This window comes from Lactuca serriola, chromosome 4 (assembly GCF_051521515.1).
Source record: "Lactuca serriola cultivar US96UC23 chromosome 4, Lser_US96UC23_V15, whole genome shotgun sequence".
Classification (NCBI taxonomy): domain Eukaryota; kingdom Viridiplantae; phylum Streptophyta; class Magnoliopsida; order Asterales; family Asteraceae; genus Lactuca; species Lactuca serriola.
Genome location: NC_136411.1, coordinates 39,696,613 through 39,715,388, shown reverse-complemented (window position 1 = coordinate 39,715,388; position 18,776 = coordinate 39,696,613). Strand labels below are relative to the sequence as shown.

The window sequence follows — 18,776 nt, the reverse complement described above, 5'->3', positions numbered from 1 at the left end:
AAAGGTCGACTCAATGACTCACGACTAACGCTGATATGCTGACTAAAGGCTAAAGATACAAAGGACCTACTCGCACCCGAGTCAAATAACACTAAGGCAGGCACAGAGTTCACAAGGAAAGTACCTACGCATATAATAACATAAGCATAACATCTCGACATTAAAAATAAATACATGAATTACAGCATACCTGCCACAACATCGGGCGCAGCGCGGACCTCCTCCGCAGTCAGCTGGAAGGCTCTCCCCCGAGCCCTCGGGGCCTCGGCCTTCACTGGTCGAGTCGCAGTAGCTCTGGCAGTAGGTGCAGATCCCTGAAGAAGCTGAGGGCACTCAGCCTTCCTATGGCCTGTCTGGTTGCAATGAAAGCAAACCGTAAACCCCTTGGGGCACTCCCTAGCAATGTGCCCCTCCTTGCCACACTTGTAGCAAGCACCAGATCGACATACCCCATCATGACTCTTGCCGCACTTCCCGCAAGTGCGGCCCTTCGAACCTCCTGTCCTCGTATCGGCGGACTTTATCCGTTTGGCTGCCGGCTGGGACTGAGCCGGTCGCCGGTCCACCCGCTGAGACTCGGCCTCCTCCCTGGCCTGGGTCTCCAACTCGATCTCGCGCTTCCTGGCATTCGCCTGAAGCTCAGCAAAAGTATGGTAGGTGGAGTTTGACACAAACTCCCGGATATCCCTCCTCAACACACCCAAGTACCGGCTCATTCGAGCCTGATCAGTGGACACCAGCTCGGGGCAGAACATCGCCCTCTCATGAAACTTCCGCGTGATCACCGCAACAGAATCAGTACCCTGCTTGAGGGTTAAGAACTCCTGAACCAATCGTTCCCTCTCCACCGGGGGAACGTACTCGTCCCTGAACATAGAAGTAAACCCCTCCCATGTCACTGCCGTAATCTCTGCCAAAGTGAAGTTCGTCGTCACGAACTTCCACCAGTCCTTCGCTCCCAGACGGAGCTGGTTCAAAGCGAACCGTACCCTCAGGTGCTCCGGGCATGAACAAGTGTAGAAGCACCCCTCTATATCCGCGATCCACCTCATCGCAGCAATCGGATCCTGCGTCCCATCGAACTCAGGTGGCTTCGTGTTGCTAAACTCCCGGAACAGCAACGAGTCACCCCCCTGTGGCCTGGCAGCGGCCACAACTGCGGTAGCTGCAGCGGCTGCAGCTTCAGTCAATGCGGCGTACCGCTCCTCGAACGTCTCCATCAGGGTGGTCTTAATAGACCCAAACATCTCAGGGATCTCAGCCCGGATCGCCGCAGCTACCTCCTCGTGAATCATCTGATGAATCTCCTCGTCACTCACACCGCTCGAACTCGCTCCGTGGCGTGGTCTAACCATGATGTCTCTGAAATACAACATAAAACTATCAGAGACTCCATTGAGTATCATCGTACTCGATAACGCAACCCTACTCAGTCTCCGACATCCAGGGATTCTTACTTGGGTCTCCCACTGACCCGGTGCCCTCGGTAGTACGGGCCCAATACTACTGACCACACCGCATCAGTATTCATCCCAAATCTTCCTCCCCAAACCCCGGATAGTGAGTACTCTACTTCTGTTATGCACTATCTACCCGCACACTAGCAAAGCATCTCATATCGGCAAACTTCCCTAGACTAAAGCATCATAAATCAGGCCACTCTAGTCCTATCATGAATACCTAGTCTTCTAGCATGCATAACAATTCATATCATATAATATTGTAAGGTATTTTGGGGATCTTTACCGTTCGGGCGCTGACTGATCGTACACACTGCTTCTTTCTTGCTTACCACAAAACCATTTACAAAAGTTTATGCCTTTATTTAAGAAAAATTTTCCTCAAATCCTCGGTTTGAGTTCAGTTACTCCCGAAGGTGCACCCGAATCTCTCAAACCAAGGCTCTGATACCAATTGTAACAATGCAAATTTTCAAACCAATTTTTCATTTTAAAAATAAAGTATTTCCATACAAAACAAGGCATAAATAATTCAAGTGTTATGTCAAATACAAATTGTCTAAATCCCAAGATCATAAAAACATCCTTCAGTGTGTACCGATCACACCGGCGCCTTCCCACGGTCCTCGCTAGTACCTGAAACACATACATAACAACTGTAAGCATAAATGCTTAGTGAGTTCCCCAAAATACAACTTACGCACATACGCCTTTCCAGGCCCTGACCTTCCGGTCCATGTGTCTCAGGGGACTTCCGTCCCTGCTGGGTAAACCTTCCGGTCCTACCCACGCCGACCTTCCGGTCCATCACACAACATATTGCCTTCCGGCCCATAACATATCGCCTTCCGGCCCATAACATATCGCCTTCCGGCCCATAATATAATCGCCTTCCGGCCCATGACATACATAGCACATATAACAAATAGCATACATATCACATATCATATCTGACCTTCCGGTCATACAGTCAAACCCTTCCGGGTACAGTATAGTGAGAAGACTCACCTCGTGAATGCTGAAAGCTAGCAAATCCTAAAATCACTCGTGCACAATCCGACGAGCAACAACCTCCCTATAGCATCACATATATCTCATTAACACTTATATCTTCTAAGCGTGACTATCCCTAAGAAGACAGACTTTGGTCAACTCTGGTCAACGGTCAACGGTCAACTCGACCGGACTCGGCGAGTGCCATGGCGACTCGGCGAGTCTAGACGTCCTCCAACTCTCTGAGATTCCCTTTCTACTCGTCGAGTATCCTTCTTGACCCGACGAGTTAATCCTGGACGGATCGCGGGGCCACCCCGACTCAACTCGCCGAGTCTGAAGAACAACTCGACGAGTCCCAGTTATTCTTCAAGCTACTCGCCGAGTCTGTTCATCGGACTCGGCGAGTCCATGCCATGCAACCGTTCAAACTGCATCCTAAGGTCAGAACTGCTCCGACCATTCATAGGTCTGGCCTTCCTAGACTAATCCATCACGTAAGGTCCTCATTTCGGTGCTCATGATACACCCCAAGACTTATAATTTACATATTGACCTAAGGCATAAGGATTCCAATCCAAATCCTTTACCAATTCCCGAAATGCACAGACATGGGACATTCTGGACCTCCAAAGGTCCCAATACAGGGTTACAATCGATTAGGGGACTAGGGTAACATTCAATCTATTCACAAAAGGGTTCCATAAACCCTAATTCCATAATCACATCAACATAGCAGAGTATACTCGAATTATTACCTGGATGATGTATTCTCTGTGTCCCCAATCCTCAGAATGTGACTCCCTTGCTGTTCCTTTAGCCAATCCCTTCTCTTCCTTGCACAACAACTCTTCTATAATCAACAATGGCCTATAATCCTTGCTCCAGATGCACACAATCGATTTAGGGTTCTTCTCAGAAGGCTAAAATGAACAATGACGGCCAAAAAGTCCCTTTTATACGTCCCAAACCTGAACGGTTAGGGTTTTCGCTAAACAGCGTAGACTCGCCGAGTCCAGTCGCGAACCCGCGACCAAGTCTGCGATCCAACTCGGCGAGTCTAGGCTCCAACTCGCTGAGTCCCCTCTTAAAACACCCCAAAAACATAATTTTAACAATACCTGAGATTCCGGGCTGTTACACCAAGTCTGCTAAATGGAAGGAGGCTATGGACAACAAGATTCAGTCCATGTATGACAATCAAGTGTGGAACTTGGTTAACAATGTACCAGGTCGTAAGACAGTTGGGTGCAAATGGATCTTCAAAAAGAAGACCGACATGGATGGGAAGGTACACACCTACAAAGCAAGAATAGTGGCAAAGGGCTTTACTCAAACTCCAGGAGTTGACTATGATGAGACCTTTTCACCAGTAGCAAAGATTAAGTCTATTAGAGTTTTGTTGGCCATTGTTGCATTTCAGGATTATGAAATATGGCAAATGGATGTCAAAACCTCTTTCCTTCATGGAAAGTTTGATGAGGATGTTTACATGGCTCGACCAGAGGGTTTTGTCGATGCAAAGTACCATAACAGGGTGTGTAAGCTTGAGAAACCCATTTATGGATTGAAACAAGCATCTCATAGATGGATCTTTGCTTCGATGAGAAAATCAAAGAGTTTGGCTTTTCGAGGAGCGAAGATGAGTCTTGTGTATATGTTAGGGCTAGTGGGAGCATATTCAGCTTTCTGGTGTTGTATGTGGATGACATACTACTCATAGGAAATGGCATCCCAACCTTGTAGGAGGTTAAGTCCTGGCTTGGGAAGTGTTTCGCTATGAAGGATCTTGGAGAAGTTGCCTATATCTTAGGGATAAGGATAATGAGAGACAGGAGTAAGAGGCTAATTTGACTTAGTCAAAGTACCTACTTGGATAAGGTGCTGAAGAGGTTCTACATGCAAGAATCCAAGAAAGGCGAATTACCTATCCAGAGTAATGCCAAGCTGAGTAAGAATCAAAGTCCGAGTACAGAGGCTGAGATAGCAAAGATGAGTCATATACCATATGCTTCCGCTGTGGGCTCTATCATTTATGCTATGACTTGTACTCACCCTGATGTGGCTTTTGCTTTGAGCATGGTCAGTAGATATCAAGGGAACCCTGGCAAGGCTCACTGGACTGCGGTAAAGAACATTCTCAAGTATTTGTGGAGTACTAAGGACTGGTTCCTTACCCTCAGTGGCAGTGATGACTTGAGAGCGGAAGGATATAGTGATGCTAGCTTTCAAACTGATAGGGATAATTTCCGCTCTCAGTCAGGCTGGGTCTTTATGCTAAATGGAGGAGCAATTACTTGGAAAAGTTCCAAGCAGGAGAAGGTAGCTGATTCTACTTGTGAATCAGAGTACATAGTAGCGAGTGAAGTAGCAAATGAGGGGATATGGCTAAAGAACTTCATCGGATACCTTGGAGTTGTACCAGCTATAAAGGAGCCAATGGAAATTTTCTGTGACAACAAAAGTGCGGTTGCTTTGGCTAAGGAACCAAGAGATCGCGGGAGATCTAGGCACATTGACAGAAAATACCATTTCATCAGACATCGAATAGAAGAAGGACTCCTCGTGGCAAAGAGGGTATCATCGGATGAGAACCCAGAAGATCCCCTCACAAAGGGACTGAGTAGGGTTAAACATCTACAGCATGCGAGGCACATAGGTATGAAGGATGATATTAGTTTTGATAATTAGATAGTTCTATGAAACTTGTAAAATATAATTGACATTTTGATTATTAAATAAAAGTTGTTATTTATTTATGAGTAAATTGTTACTATCTTATGTTAATCGTTTACTATGGTTTCAATTTTGCATGTTTTGACTTCCAGAATAATTATTTTATTCAAACTCTCCACAGTTGGTCATATGTCGGAAGTAGATATGAATCAATACTGTCATGAATTTGGCTTGTAAGATTTGTCTAAGGTGCATTAGACATATCAATGGTTGCTACAACATTCATGAGTGCTCATAAGTCCTGAGTATTGGATTCAACCCATGCTCACTTGCATCACTTCATGGAATTTATCTTGAGTGATCGTGAGACGGTAATATCATATAAATCTTCAAACCTAGAGATATGAGTTGTTGACTATGAGTTGGTTATCCATTGATTGTATGAAAACGCATTGGTAACTCGATGTTATAAAACGTGCTTTTGTGCATAATTCAACAAGTAGTCAGTACAAGCATATGAGTCGAAGTTTATCTGTTCCTTCTAGAAATAGAAGCGATATCTGGGCCCCTCGATGATTTGGTTTTGACATATGTACCGGGCCTGGTCAGAACCTAATTGATGTGTTCAATTTAGTTCTATGTTGAAGCAAATCAGAGATCGAGAAACAAATGTTGGACAATAAGTAAGACCGTGTTCCATGTGTTTGTCCGGCTAATATCTTGAGAGCAGAGGATTATATGATCACTTATCTTAAATGGTTTATCATTATCATCTCAGTTCCGAGAGACTTTGAAAGAGCTACAATTGCTAGTCGGATCCTGAAGTCATATCTGAAAATATAGTTATTAGACTTATCCAAGTGGGAGACTGTTGGATATAGTGTCTAAGTCCATAACTTTATTTGGTATGTACTTGACCCGACCCGGCATGGTCCATTTGGGTTGCATGGTATTGCAATACTTGGATAAACTAAATGAGAGAAAGGACACTTGTGATTATTAATATATTATAAGCTCTAATATATTAATAATAGTATTATTTAATTAGTGTTGATCAAGTATTAATTTAGAATTAATTTGGTGATCAAAATGAAACTAATTAAATATATGGGGCTGATTATGACAATCATCTAATCTTTTATGGTGGAATTATGATTCATGGCTTATGTAGTTGGGTTATAACCATTTGGAGCTCCATGGATAGTTCATGAGAGTTACAAACCCATGGATCATTAGAAATGAAGAGTCATGACAATTAAGGGCATTAATGTGTAAATCCTAATTGTGACAACACTATAAAAGGAGCCTTATAGCTAGCAAAATCGGACTACTAAAGAGTTCTAAGAGGGCATAACCGATTTTTGAGTGCAAGTGTATTCTCTCAAGTTATTCCAAGTCTTGTAGTGTTGTGTGAAGCATTTGAGGCACAACATTTGGGGTGCTAGGTTCACAAAGTCTTCAAGGAATCCAAGCAACAATAAAGGTATGTACTTCTACTAGTTTTATATTACATGTTCCCCATGCCATGCTAGTTAGGAAGTAAACCTTGGAAAAATCAAATTTGCATGTGTATTAGAGAAAACATAGATCCAAGGTTTCTAGGGTTGCATGTACACCATAGGAGTGTTAAAATGATCAAAACCCATCATAAGGATCTTATTCTTGATTATTGGTGGCCCTGTAGTGGGATGTGGCTTGGTATGTAGAGCGGTGCTTGACTTGCAGGAAATTCAAGGCCGAGCATCAGAGACCTAACGACAAGATGCAGCCGTCGGAGATTACCGTATGGAAATGAGAGGATATTACCATAGATTTCATCATGAAGCTACCTCAGACTGCACGGGGAGTGGATTCGATTTGGATCATCGTGGATCGTTTGACCAAGAGCTTGCATTTCATCCCGATTTAGGAGAGTATTTTTGCAGAGAAGTTGGTTGAGATTTATATTAGGGAGGTTGTGGCACGTCATAGGGTGCCGTTATTAGTGATTTCTGACAGAGATGTTCGGTTTACTTCTAGGTTTTGGAAGAGGTTCCATGATGATTCAGGCACTCATCTCCATTTCAGCACAAAATCACATCTGCAGACCGATCGTCAGAGTGAGCGGACCATTCAGACCCTAGAGGATATGATGTAGGCGCGTGTTTTGGATTTTGGTGGGATTTGGGATACATATCCTCCGTTAGTGGAATTTTCATATAACAACAGTTATCATGCCAACATTAATTGACCTCCTTTCGAGATGCTCTACGGGAGGAAGTGTAGTACCCCGATTTTTTGGGGCTAGGTTGGTCAGTAGGTTATGGGGAGTACCGAAGTGGTACTCAAGACCACTGAGCTGATTCAACAAGTTTGGAGTAGGCTCCATACAGCTCAAAGTCGTCGGTCAGATTTAGTGTTCCAAGTGGGAGATATGGTTCTCCTAAAGGTGTCACCTTGGAAAGGTGTCATCCGGTTCAGGAAGTGGGGCAAGTTGGGCCCTAGGTATATTGGTCCTTTCAGGGTTTTTGCTCGGGTGGGACGGGTTGCTTATCGCTTGGATCTTCCAGATAAGCTCAGTCAGATTCATAGCACGTTCCATGTCTCTCTGTTACGGAAGTGCTTAGTAGATGATTTCGCAATGGTACCATTAGAGGATATTCAGGTGGAGGACCCCCTAAATTATATTGAGAGACCGGTGGTGATCCTTGATTGGAAGAGGAAAACCTTGAGGAACAAGGTTGTCGAGTTGGTGAAGATGCAATGGCAGTACCGTAAGGGTTCGGAGTGGACTTGGGAGCAGGAAAATGAGATGAGGGAGCACTGTCTGGAGTTATTTGGGGAGGCGGACTTCGAGGATGAAGTCTGATTCAAGTGGGGGAGAATTGTAATACTTGATATTTGATATATTCTCTTCAACCCTTCTACTTTTGAGTATTGCGCTTAGCATACAAGCTGAGAAGCTAGTACGCGAGGCGTACCATGCGTGTATGCTTAGCGTACTAATACGATGATGGATCGCACCTTTGGGTACGTACGCGGGGCGTACGCTTATGTACACGGGGCGTATGTGCATTTTAATGAAACCCTAATTGGGGTGTTGCACCCTATATAAGCTCCTTAAGTTCATAGGGCTGGCCTCTTTATCAGCCTCTATTGCCCTAAAACCCTAATCTCGAACCATAAGATCCTCTTTGAGTGTTCTGGAGTCTTGATCTTGATTTTTGGTGGTGAATGCTCCTTGAAGTGAATGAAGAAGAAGTGGAAGACTCATTCATTGGAAGGAAGCTTAGAGATCCATATTTAGCTCCATATTTTGGTGACCTTTGAGGTATAAAGCCCCAACCCTGATCCTTGTATGCTTAGATCTCTTCATGTCATGGTTTTTATGCTTTTGGTCCATTTTGGGTTAGTTTGATGAGTTAATTCGTTTTAGGGGCTTATCCTTTTAGATCTGGGCATATTATGAGTGTCTTAAGCTTAAATGTGCAAACTTTATGGGGTTTATGGTCTCATGCATGCATTAAGTCATCTATTAAGTCCTTTTGAGCTTTAAGAGCTTCATTAAGCCATGCATGCATGTCAAGTTAGCAACTTTACGTGATAAATCAGCCCAAGGAAGTTAGATCTAAGTTTTAGAGTGATGTCTTAATTAGTTAAGAGCTGGAAATGAAAGTCGGTTGAATGAGGGAGTATGTTGGGCGTACAAGCATGTATGCTTAGCGTACAAGCCCAAAGGCGAGTATGTTGCACATACTAGTACGCCCCACTACTGAGCCAGTTGGGCTTAGGATGTTTTAGGCTACAGGTTTGGGCCATATTAGACTTAGATGCTTAGGGCCTTGTTGGGCCATCAAGTTTTGGGTTGATGCCTGCTTTGGGTTCTCTTGGAAAAAGCCCATGAAAGGGATTTGGGCCCAATTTGGAAAATTGGGCCATGATTGGGCCTTGGATGATTATTTTGGTAATTGGACCTTTTAGATTTTAGGTTTGGGCCTTAGTCTTGGAACAAACTAGGTAAGGGGTAAAATGGTCTTTTTACCCTAATTTGGGACTTATGGTTATGTATTGGAATCCAATTATTAATTGGATGTTATTTGATATTGATAGCTTGGAGATTTGTCAGACCAGTAGCCAGAGATTTATCAGTATGATTCAGCAGTTCGAGGTAAGTTTCCTCACTGTGTTTAGCGGGTCGAAGGCACCAATGTCGGCCAATGTTTTGTTATGTTAGGATGTTAGATGTATGTGTGACTCTTGCATGTGTTATGTACTCTTATGCTTATCGGGAGAGGCTCGATGACAATTTTGTATGCTATGTATCTCTATGATTATCGCATGTGTATGTTTTTATATGTTATATGTTTATATGTATGTCGGGCGGGGCCCGATCTGTATACCGAGCAGGGCCCGATGACAGTCGCGGCCCATTATGTGTTTATTATGTATAGTATATGATATCTTGGGGAACTCACTAAGCTTTGTGCTCACGGTTTTCAATTTATGTTTCAGGTACTTCTGGTTCCAAAGGGAAGGGCTCGGGATGATTGCAGAGCACGCACCACTCATTTTCGCATCTTTGTGATTTACTCTAATTTTGAGAAAGTATTGATACATATTGATACCTTTGGTTTTATGATAATGATTTGGGTTGATGTTTATTAATCTAAAAACAAAAATTTTTATGGTCTTATTTTTGGGACGTTACAATAATAAAAAGTGTGGCCTCTCAATAGTATTTTATTTTTGATCCGTGTAAATGGTACACTGGACCCCATAAAGATAATGCCGCCAAATCTTGAGGGCAAACACCACCACCCCCAATTCAAGATCATGCGTAGGATATCACACCTCATGCAACTTCAGCTGTTGAAAAGCATAAGCAATAACCCTCCTTTGTTGCATAAGAACTGCCCCCATACTAGTGATGGATACAGCACAATATACAAACAAAATCATAAACACCCTTAGGAATGGTCAACACCATAGCCTCATATAACTTCTGCCTTAGAGTCTCGAATGCAACCTATTACTCAGGTCTCGAGTGAAAATCCACTCCCTTCCTCTTCAAACGAGTGAAGGGCACATCAACCTTGGAGAAATTTTGAATACATTTTCAATAATACCCGGCTAAACCCATAAAAATCCTGATCTCTGAGGGAGACTTCGGAACCTCCCACTACATCATAGCCTCAATCTTGGCCGGTTCAACCAAAATCTCGTTCTGGTTAACGAGGTGTCCTAAAAACTGGACCTCCCGTAACCAAAAATCATACTTTGAGAAATTAGCATACAACTGTTCCCACCTCAAAACTCCTAGAAGCTCTCGAAGGTGCTCCTCACACTACTCCATGGTCTTGGAATAGACTAGGATGTCATCAATAAAAACAATGATTGATCAATCGAGCATCAGCCTACATACCCGATTCATTAAATTCATGAATGCCGCATGTGCACTTGTGAGCCCAAACAGAAACACCACGAAATCTTAATGACCTAACCTCAAATCAATCTTGGAGAACCAAGATGCTCCCTACAGTTGATTGAAGAGATCATCAATTTGTGAAAGTATGTAACGGTTCTTAACCGTCTACTTGCTCAACTCCTGATTGTCAATACACAAGCAATGAGACCCATCCTTCTTCTTCACAAACAAGATCGGTGCTCCCGATGGCAAACTTTTGGGTCTAATAAGCTGCTTGCCCAACATCTCTTGAAGCTGAGAGGAAAAATCTTGCATCTCTGCTGGTGCCAATCAGTACGACGCCTTAGCAATCGGGGCCGTACTGGGGACCAAATCGGTCTTAAACTCAACCTGCCTCTTAAGAGGCACACCGGGAAATTCCTCTGGAAACACATCTAGGAACTCCCTGACTACCAGCACTTTTGAAACCGAAACCTCCTTCCCAAACCTAGTGTTAACAACATACACAAGGTAACCCATCTACCCATGTTGTAAATACTGTCGGGCCCTGGCAACAAAAAAGGCTAATCCAACTATGGTACCCTCTCCATAGATATGCAGTTCTCCCCCACTTGGGGTTCGAACTACCACCCACTGACCATCACAATGAATCATCGCACCAAACCTGCTTAACCAGTTCATCCATACAATCATGCAGACTTCCCCTATGGGGATAGGGATCAGGTCAATCAGGTAAGAAACCTTAAAAATCTCCAAAACACAGCCCCGATAAACGCTCGATGTCGAAACCTCGTGTTCGTTGGCGATAGAAACTCACAACAAACACTCCAACTCTCCAAGAGCCATATCATAACTCCTATTAAAAGGCTGAGACACAAAAGACCGACTTGCACTTGAGTCAAAAAGCACAAGAGTAGGCAGAGAGTTCACTAAGAAGGTACCTAGAAGAATCATAAACATACATATACCATAAAAATAATTGAAAAAATAATAAAGGAAAACATACTAGTAACGACGTTCGAAGCCACCCTGGCCTCCTCCGATGTGAGCTGGAAAGCACGTTCTTGAGCCCTCAGGGGCTCAGCCCTACTCTGGCGTCCATCTATGATCATTAAAGTAGTCCGGAATGAATTCTACACCGGCTTGGCAGCAAGAAAGGGACATTGGGCCTTCACATGGCCCACCTGATCACAATGGTAACAAATCATGGTAGTCGGTATTTAGGCTTGCCGGCGACAATCCCTTGCATAGTGTCCCTCCTTGCCATACTTATGGCATCCAAAAGAAGAAGATTGACAAACACCCTTATGAACCTTGTAGCACTTGCCACAAGTGCGGCTCTTCTGGCCTCTTGATCATAAATCACTAGACTTAAACCGCTTCGCTACAGGCTAGGACTGAACCAGAGCCTAAAATTGCTCCCTCTTCTGGGTATCTATCTCAATCTCTTGCCTCCTCACGACATCCTGAAGCTCAGCAATGATACTGAATTGCTCGGCAGACACAAACTATTGGATATCCATCTTGAGCGTGCTCAAGTACCAAGTCATTCGGGCCTTCTTCATAGCAACAAACTCAGGGAAAAAAGAGTCATCTTCGTGAACATCTTGGTAATCTCCGTCACCCTCTCAATCATCTGTCTCAAGTCCAAGTACTCCTAAGCCAACCTCTGCCACTCCACCAGGGGAACATACCTCGTGCGAAACATGTCCGAGAACTGTTCCCAGGTTACAACAGTTCTCTGCTCAAGAGTGTAGGAACCGATCAACAGGTTCCACCAATCCTTCATGCCCAATCAAAGGAGGTTTAGAGCGCACTTGACCTTCTGGTCATCCGGGCACGGACATTTGAAGAAACATCCTTTCACATTAGACAACCACTTCATCGCCACAATCAGGTCCTTGGCCCCATCAAACTCTGGAGGCTTCATGTTGCTGAAGTCCTGATACTAGAATGATCTCCCTCCCTGAATCCCTACAGCAGCAACAACCGCAGTAGCTGCAGCAGCAGCAGCCTCAGTTACAACGGCATACCTCTCATCAAACAACTCGATCATAGTGGTCGTGATAGACCCAAAAACCTCAAGGATGGAACCCCAAATAGCAGCAGCTACCTCACTAGAAATCAACTCACGAATGTCATTATCTATCAATCCCAGCCTATCCTAGCCACCAGCTCCAAAACCAGATCATCTCGTGATCACCATACTGAAAATGAACGAAAATATATCAAAAATGTCACAATTTATACCATCACAACCATCACAGTAGACTAAACCCTCGAGGTTTCTGACTTCCTTGCTATGCGTACAGGTCCTGTGCTTCCATTAGTACATGCCTATACTATGTTCCACACCTACACATATTTGTCTTAATGGATCATCACAAACTACCCAAAAAGAAAACCCACAACTAGGATATGCATACATCTTATACTCACTCTCTCGAGAGTGGCTAAGCATTCCTCATCTGACCGGCTGTTCACATACTCACTCATGAAGCTTCCACCAACCCTGTAACCGCTCGTGTATACTAGTCATACATAACACTTGATCGTATAGACAGTCGGATACTTGATTCTACCCTAAGCCCACAACCAAACAAGGAACAGGAAATAAGGCTACACCAAATAGTCTCAGGCTATAGAATCTTAGATATGTACAACTATGATGCACATACTAAGAAACTACAATAATGATGTCAAATTCATCTAGCATATCAAAAGTCCTCCTAGGCTATCAGGCATCATACATCAGGCAATTCTATCATGCAATTCCTGAAGATCTCTAGCTTATCACTAGCATGCAATATTATCATAAGCATCATAACATATAATAGTATGGGTATCTTGGGGTATATTTTTCTTGCTCCGGCTAATCGTACACATCTTATCCTTCCTTGGTTACTTTTGAAAACAATTTTGAAAACTTTTACAGATCCTTAGTTTGATTTTGGATTCAAACGAATGCTCATCCAATTCTCTCAAACGAGAGCTCTGATACCAACTTGTAACATCCCAAAAATCAAGAGAAAAATTTTCATTTTTAAAACCCAACCAAAAACTATAATTGGTTACAAAACATTGTTCTCAAAAGCAATAAGTATAAATTAGAGTATCTTTAGAATCCAATAACATAAAACCAGAAGGATGTGCACGATCACGCCTTTACTTTTCCACGGTCATATGAAGTACTTGAAACATAAACTTAAACTGTAAGCCAATGTTGAGTGAGTTTCCCCGAAATACCACACATAACCAATTCAAATAACAACATGTATACATGCACCTTCAGCCTGACTGGACCGCCTCGTATGGCCTTTAGTCTATCTGGACCGCTCTCTGGGCCTTCGACTTGACTGGACCGCTTCGCAGGTCTTCATTCTATCCGGACCGCCCCAGGTATCTTGGCCTTCAACACAAAGCAAGACTACCTCAACCCAACAAACCATAACATGTCAACATATACATAATAACAATCAATAACCAATAACATAGGTAATCATATAGATCTACCAATCTAATGCATAGTTAGTGGACATAGATAACCATACAGATCTACCAGTCTAACATATACTCAACATAACATCAATCCCATATATCAGGATACAAAATCCAATGAACCGACCTTGGTGCCTTCAAACCACAAGTACAGTGAAGAAAACTCACCTCTCAGTCTGGAAAGATAACTGAACACAGCACAACTCCGTATACCAACTCTACATGTCAGCTGAACCACCAACAATGACTTTGTCTGAATTATGGTTCAAAATACCCAAAATACCCGTAGGTCAAACTTGGTCAAAATCTGGTCAAAGCTCAAAAAGTCAACCGAGTTGACTCAGGCTGAGTACGTTGGTGAGTTAACTCATGCTGAGTACGCCCAGTGTACTCAGCTTGTACGCTTGTCGTACACACAATCCAGATATGGGGGCTTAAGGGGCTACGTGCAACGTACTTAGAACTACATCCAGTGTACTCCGCTGCCAGCCTTTCCTTCTAATAAGAGCTTAATCTAATAAGTCCTTTCATCCAAAACCCAAATCTAGTCCCAAATAGTGTTCTAAGCCATAAAGTCTCCAAATTTATGATCTTGCATGGGTATTAAGTGCCCAAACTTTAGAACCCTAACTTCTTAACCCAATAAGACATCATAACCTTTGCATGGAAGGACTAGAAGGGCCAAGATCACATTTTTATCACTCTACACACTCTAAAACGTCCAAAAGGACAACTCACTTGGTCTAGAGTAGCTCATACTTAAATGGACCAATATTGTAGGGCTAAAAAACACAAAACTCCACAACTAGCAAGATCTAATGAAATAACAAACAAGGTCAGAGATTTATATCTCTAAATGAAGCTTGAGGGCAAGATGCTTCTAAATCAAAAGAGGTCTTGAGCTTTTAACGTGAATCCATTTCCTTCTTCCTCCTTTAAAGAACACCAACAAAACACTCTAAGGCTTAAAATGCTCACAAAGGTGGATTAGGGTTTGCAAGATACGAAATGGGGTTGGAGGCTGATGAGCGAAGGAGTCTTGGGGAGTTAATGATGCTTAAATAGGGTCCATAATCCTATTTATCGTCGTGACGAAAAATTATTTTTTTATACCTTAATCATATAGCCCTTTCTTGCAAGCGTTACAAAATCCGAATCGATTCTACCCAATTTTTGCCTAAGATGCAAATTCAAATAATCCGGTTTTAGGATTCGGTATAACTAGATACAAATTCAAATAATCCGGTTTCGGATTAACATATATAAAATCCATTTGTTTTTTATTTTTTTACTTGTAACAATCTTTTTTATATAAACCTTAAAAAATGATTTTTAAATTTAATTGAACAAAATCTGGACTTTTAGTCGATCCCGTATTGTTGGTTTCTTTTAATCGATCCCGATTGCTTGGTAACTAAGAGTAAGCGTCGTCATAGTGCAGATTAAATAAATTTAAGAAAGAAAGAAAAGAAAAAGGCATTGACTTATGGGTTTTACTTCGTGTACTAAAATCGAAAATCGATTAAAATATATGAACATACATCTCGCCGGCCTTACATATTTGTCGAAGATGGAGACCTGGTTCGTCTTAATCATCTCCCTCTGCGTCGCCGCTCTCATCAGAGCCCTACTGCTCTACCGGAAAGACGGCAAAAAGCTACCACCAGGTCCCTCGCTCCTCTCCTCCATCTTCATAATTATAACCACTCCCTTATCGGAGCTCGAACCGATCCTCAGAAATCTCAAGTCCAAGCATGGGCCACTCATCACTCTTTTCATCGGTCCTCCTCCTTCGATCATCGTCAGCAGCCATTCTGTCGCCCACCAGATCCTCATCCAGAAAGGCGCCATCTTCTCCGACCGCCCTAGTACCATTCCCGTGCGCAACATCTCCTCCGCCTCCTACGGCCCTACTTGGAGGGTCCTCCGTCGCAATCTTGTCTCCGAGATCCTACACCCCTCCCGGGTGACGTCCTACTCTTGGTCTCGCAAGTGGGTCCTTCGTAATCTGATCGGTCGCCTTCAAGATCAAAACGACGCTGCCGGAATCAAGGTGGTTGATCATTTTCTTTACGCCATGTTCTGCCTGTTGGTGTTGATGTGCTTTGGAGAGAAGCTTGACGAACACCAAGTCAACGAAATCGCCGGCGTACAGCGTCGGTTGCTGTTGTTAGCGGGCTCCGGCCGTTTAAACGTACTCAGTTATTATCCAAAGTTGGGGAAGATACTGTTTAGAAACAGATGGAAAGAGCTCTGGAAATTGCGTAATGATCAACAACAAGTGTTGATTCCGCTTATTAAATCTCGAATCCAAGCAGCTAATTCTGAACCACAATCAGTAGGAGACGAGAAAGTTGTTGCGTATGTTGACACGCTGATGAATCTACAGCTTCCCGAGGAAGAAGCTAACAAAGAAAATGGCGGAAAGCTGACCCAGAAAGAGATGGTGAGTATGTGTAGCGAGTTTCTTAACGCCGGCACAGACACCACCGCTACTGCTCTACAATGGATCATGGCGAATCTTGTGAAGTATCCTGAAATTCAAAGCAAGCTTTACGATGAAATCATTTCAGTCGCCGGACCACCACCTCCACCCCCGCCACCAGGGGTAGAAGTAGAACCAGAATCCCTTATAAGAGAAGAGGACTTAAAGAAGATGCCATACTTGAAAGCGGTGGTTTTGGAAGCGCTGAGGAGACACCCACCAGGGCATTTCGTGGGTGCTCATAGGGCCACAAAAGAGGTAGAGGTGCAAGGGTTTATGATTCCAGAAGGTGCACACGTAAATTTCATGGTGGCTGAGATGGGTTTGGATCCAAAGGTGTGGGAAGATCCCATGGAGTTCAAGCCAGAGAGGTTCATCAATGGTGATTTCGATATAACTGGAAGCAAAGGGATAAAGATGATGCCATTTGGTGCAGGAAGAAGGATATGTCCAGGGTTTGATTTGGCTCTGCTTCATTTGGAATATTTCGTTGCCAATTTGATTTGGTATTTCCATTGGAGTCCTCCCGATGGTTATCATGTTGATCTCTCGGAGAAGTTGGAGTTCACAGTCGTCATGAAGAACCCCCTGAGAACACAAATCTCTTCAAGGACCCTAAATTGAACCACTTGAGTTTTAAGTACGTCTACAATGTACAAAAATTATGAACCTACTAGTACTAGAGTCTTTTTAATGTATAAATTTCTATAGTAATATAAATCTTTTTGATATGTTTACAAGTTTTTCCTACTTTGTTTATTTTTGTTGTTCATCGCTTCACTGGTCAGCTTCAGTTAGGGGTCGTTTGATAACTACTGATTGAGTTAGAGCTGATTAGGTTAGAAGCTAGAAGCTGACTGAGTTAGAAATTCTGATTGAGTCCACATCTGACTGAGTTTATGTTGTTTGATTATGTCTCTGACTGATTGTGCTGAATGATAAAAATGATAATTTTACCCTTCAATTTATTTTTTTATAAAAAGTATGATATTATTGTTAATATTTTTTAAAAGATGAAAACTATTAGAAATACAAAAGCATATACTATTAAATATTAATCTCAAACCCAACAAACTTAAAAAAAATAAACAACTTACAACCCTGTTTGTAGTTAATGTACACAAAATCAATAAGAAAACATCAACCAATATTTCCTTTTAAAATTAAATGTCATATCAAACAAAATACGTGTATTCTTCTCCCACAGCCATTCTTTATCACAAAATACATAACCTAAATTGTAATAAAAAGACCACATTTTGAAGAAAAATAGTAGAGCACGTTGTTAAAGGTTCTACCATTATCAACATGCTTGTCTGGATCATCTTTGCTTTTGTTTTGCTTGGGTTTCAGTATAGCCATCAAAAGCACACAAATATGATGACTTGCCTTTTTCTTTTAGAGTCTTAAGGTTTGACATCCAATATCAATTTTAGGTCCTTGCCCTTCATCTCTGCTAATATCATCACAACATCAAAATCACACAAAAATGATTGACTAGTCATTTACAAGAATATAACAAAAAAGCATTCAGGGATATGAAGAAAAAAAGTAGCAAGGACCATGGCTGCAAAATCACCATAAAGACAGAACAATTGTCAACTCTAAAAAGTACTTGGGGATATTATACTAAAGGTGTGAGAAAGGGCAATATAGATTCATTTTAATCAAAAAATTCATTTAAGCATTCCATCAAACACTTTATGTGCAATCGTTTGAAAACAAAACAAAGGAAAATTAATCAATCCTTTTGAACTCAAAATATTGGATTCCATTGAAGTGGTATGTCAATCGTCTATAAATGTCCTATGCCTAAGACATGAACTAAGAAATCGACACATTTATAAAGAAAAATGCAATGAAAAGTAGAAAAATTAAGAAAGTTATACCTCCGAAAACATAGACAAAATTCATAAAACTAAGAGCATTGGCATATCAGGTCATGGAAACATGGAAACAAAATATTTTGTCTACTGATTTTAGAAGAAGAAGAAGAAGAAGAAGAAGAAGAAGAAGAAATCGGCTTACCTGCGTTACTGTGGAGGTTGCTGCCGGTAGAGGCTGATGAGACGTCGCCGGTGATGTGCTCTGTGGAAGGAGTCGTTGAAGAAGGAAGCGCCGATGCATGGAACGAGAAGCACATTTGTGGATTATACGTGTTTTTTCGTTTAGGGCCAATGGCAAGATAGGCAACTCCTTTTTTCTTTTGGGTCAGCTGCTAAAAATTAGCGGACCGAGTAAGGGTCTTGGTCAGCGATAG

General features: G+C 42.4%; 1 pseudogene; it reads left to right on the top strand.

Annotated features, from left to right (window-relative positions):
* Positions 1 to 15,484: 15,484 nt before the first annotated feature.
* LOC145101364 (cytochrome P450 89A2 pseudogene) lies at positions 15,485 to 17,247 on the top strand (annotated as a pseudogene).
* The last annotated feature ends 1,529 nt before the right edge of the window (positions 17,248 to 18,776 follow it).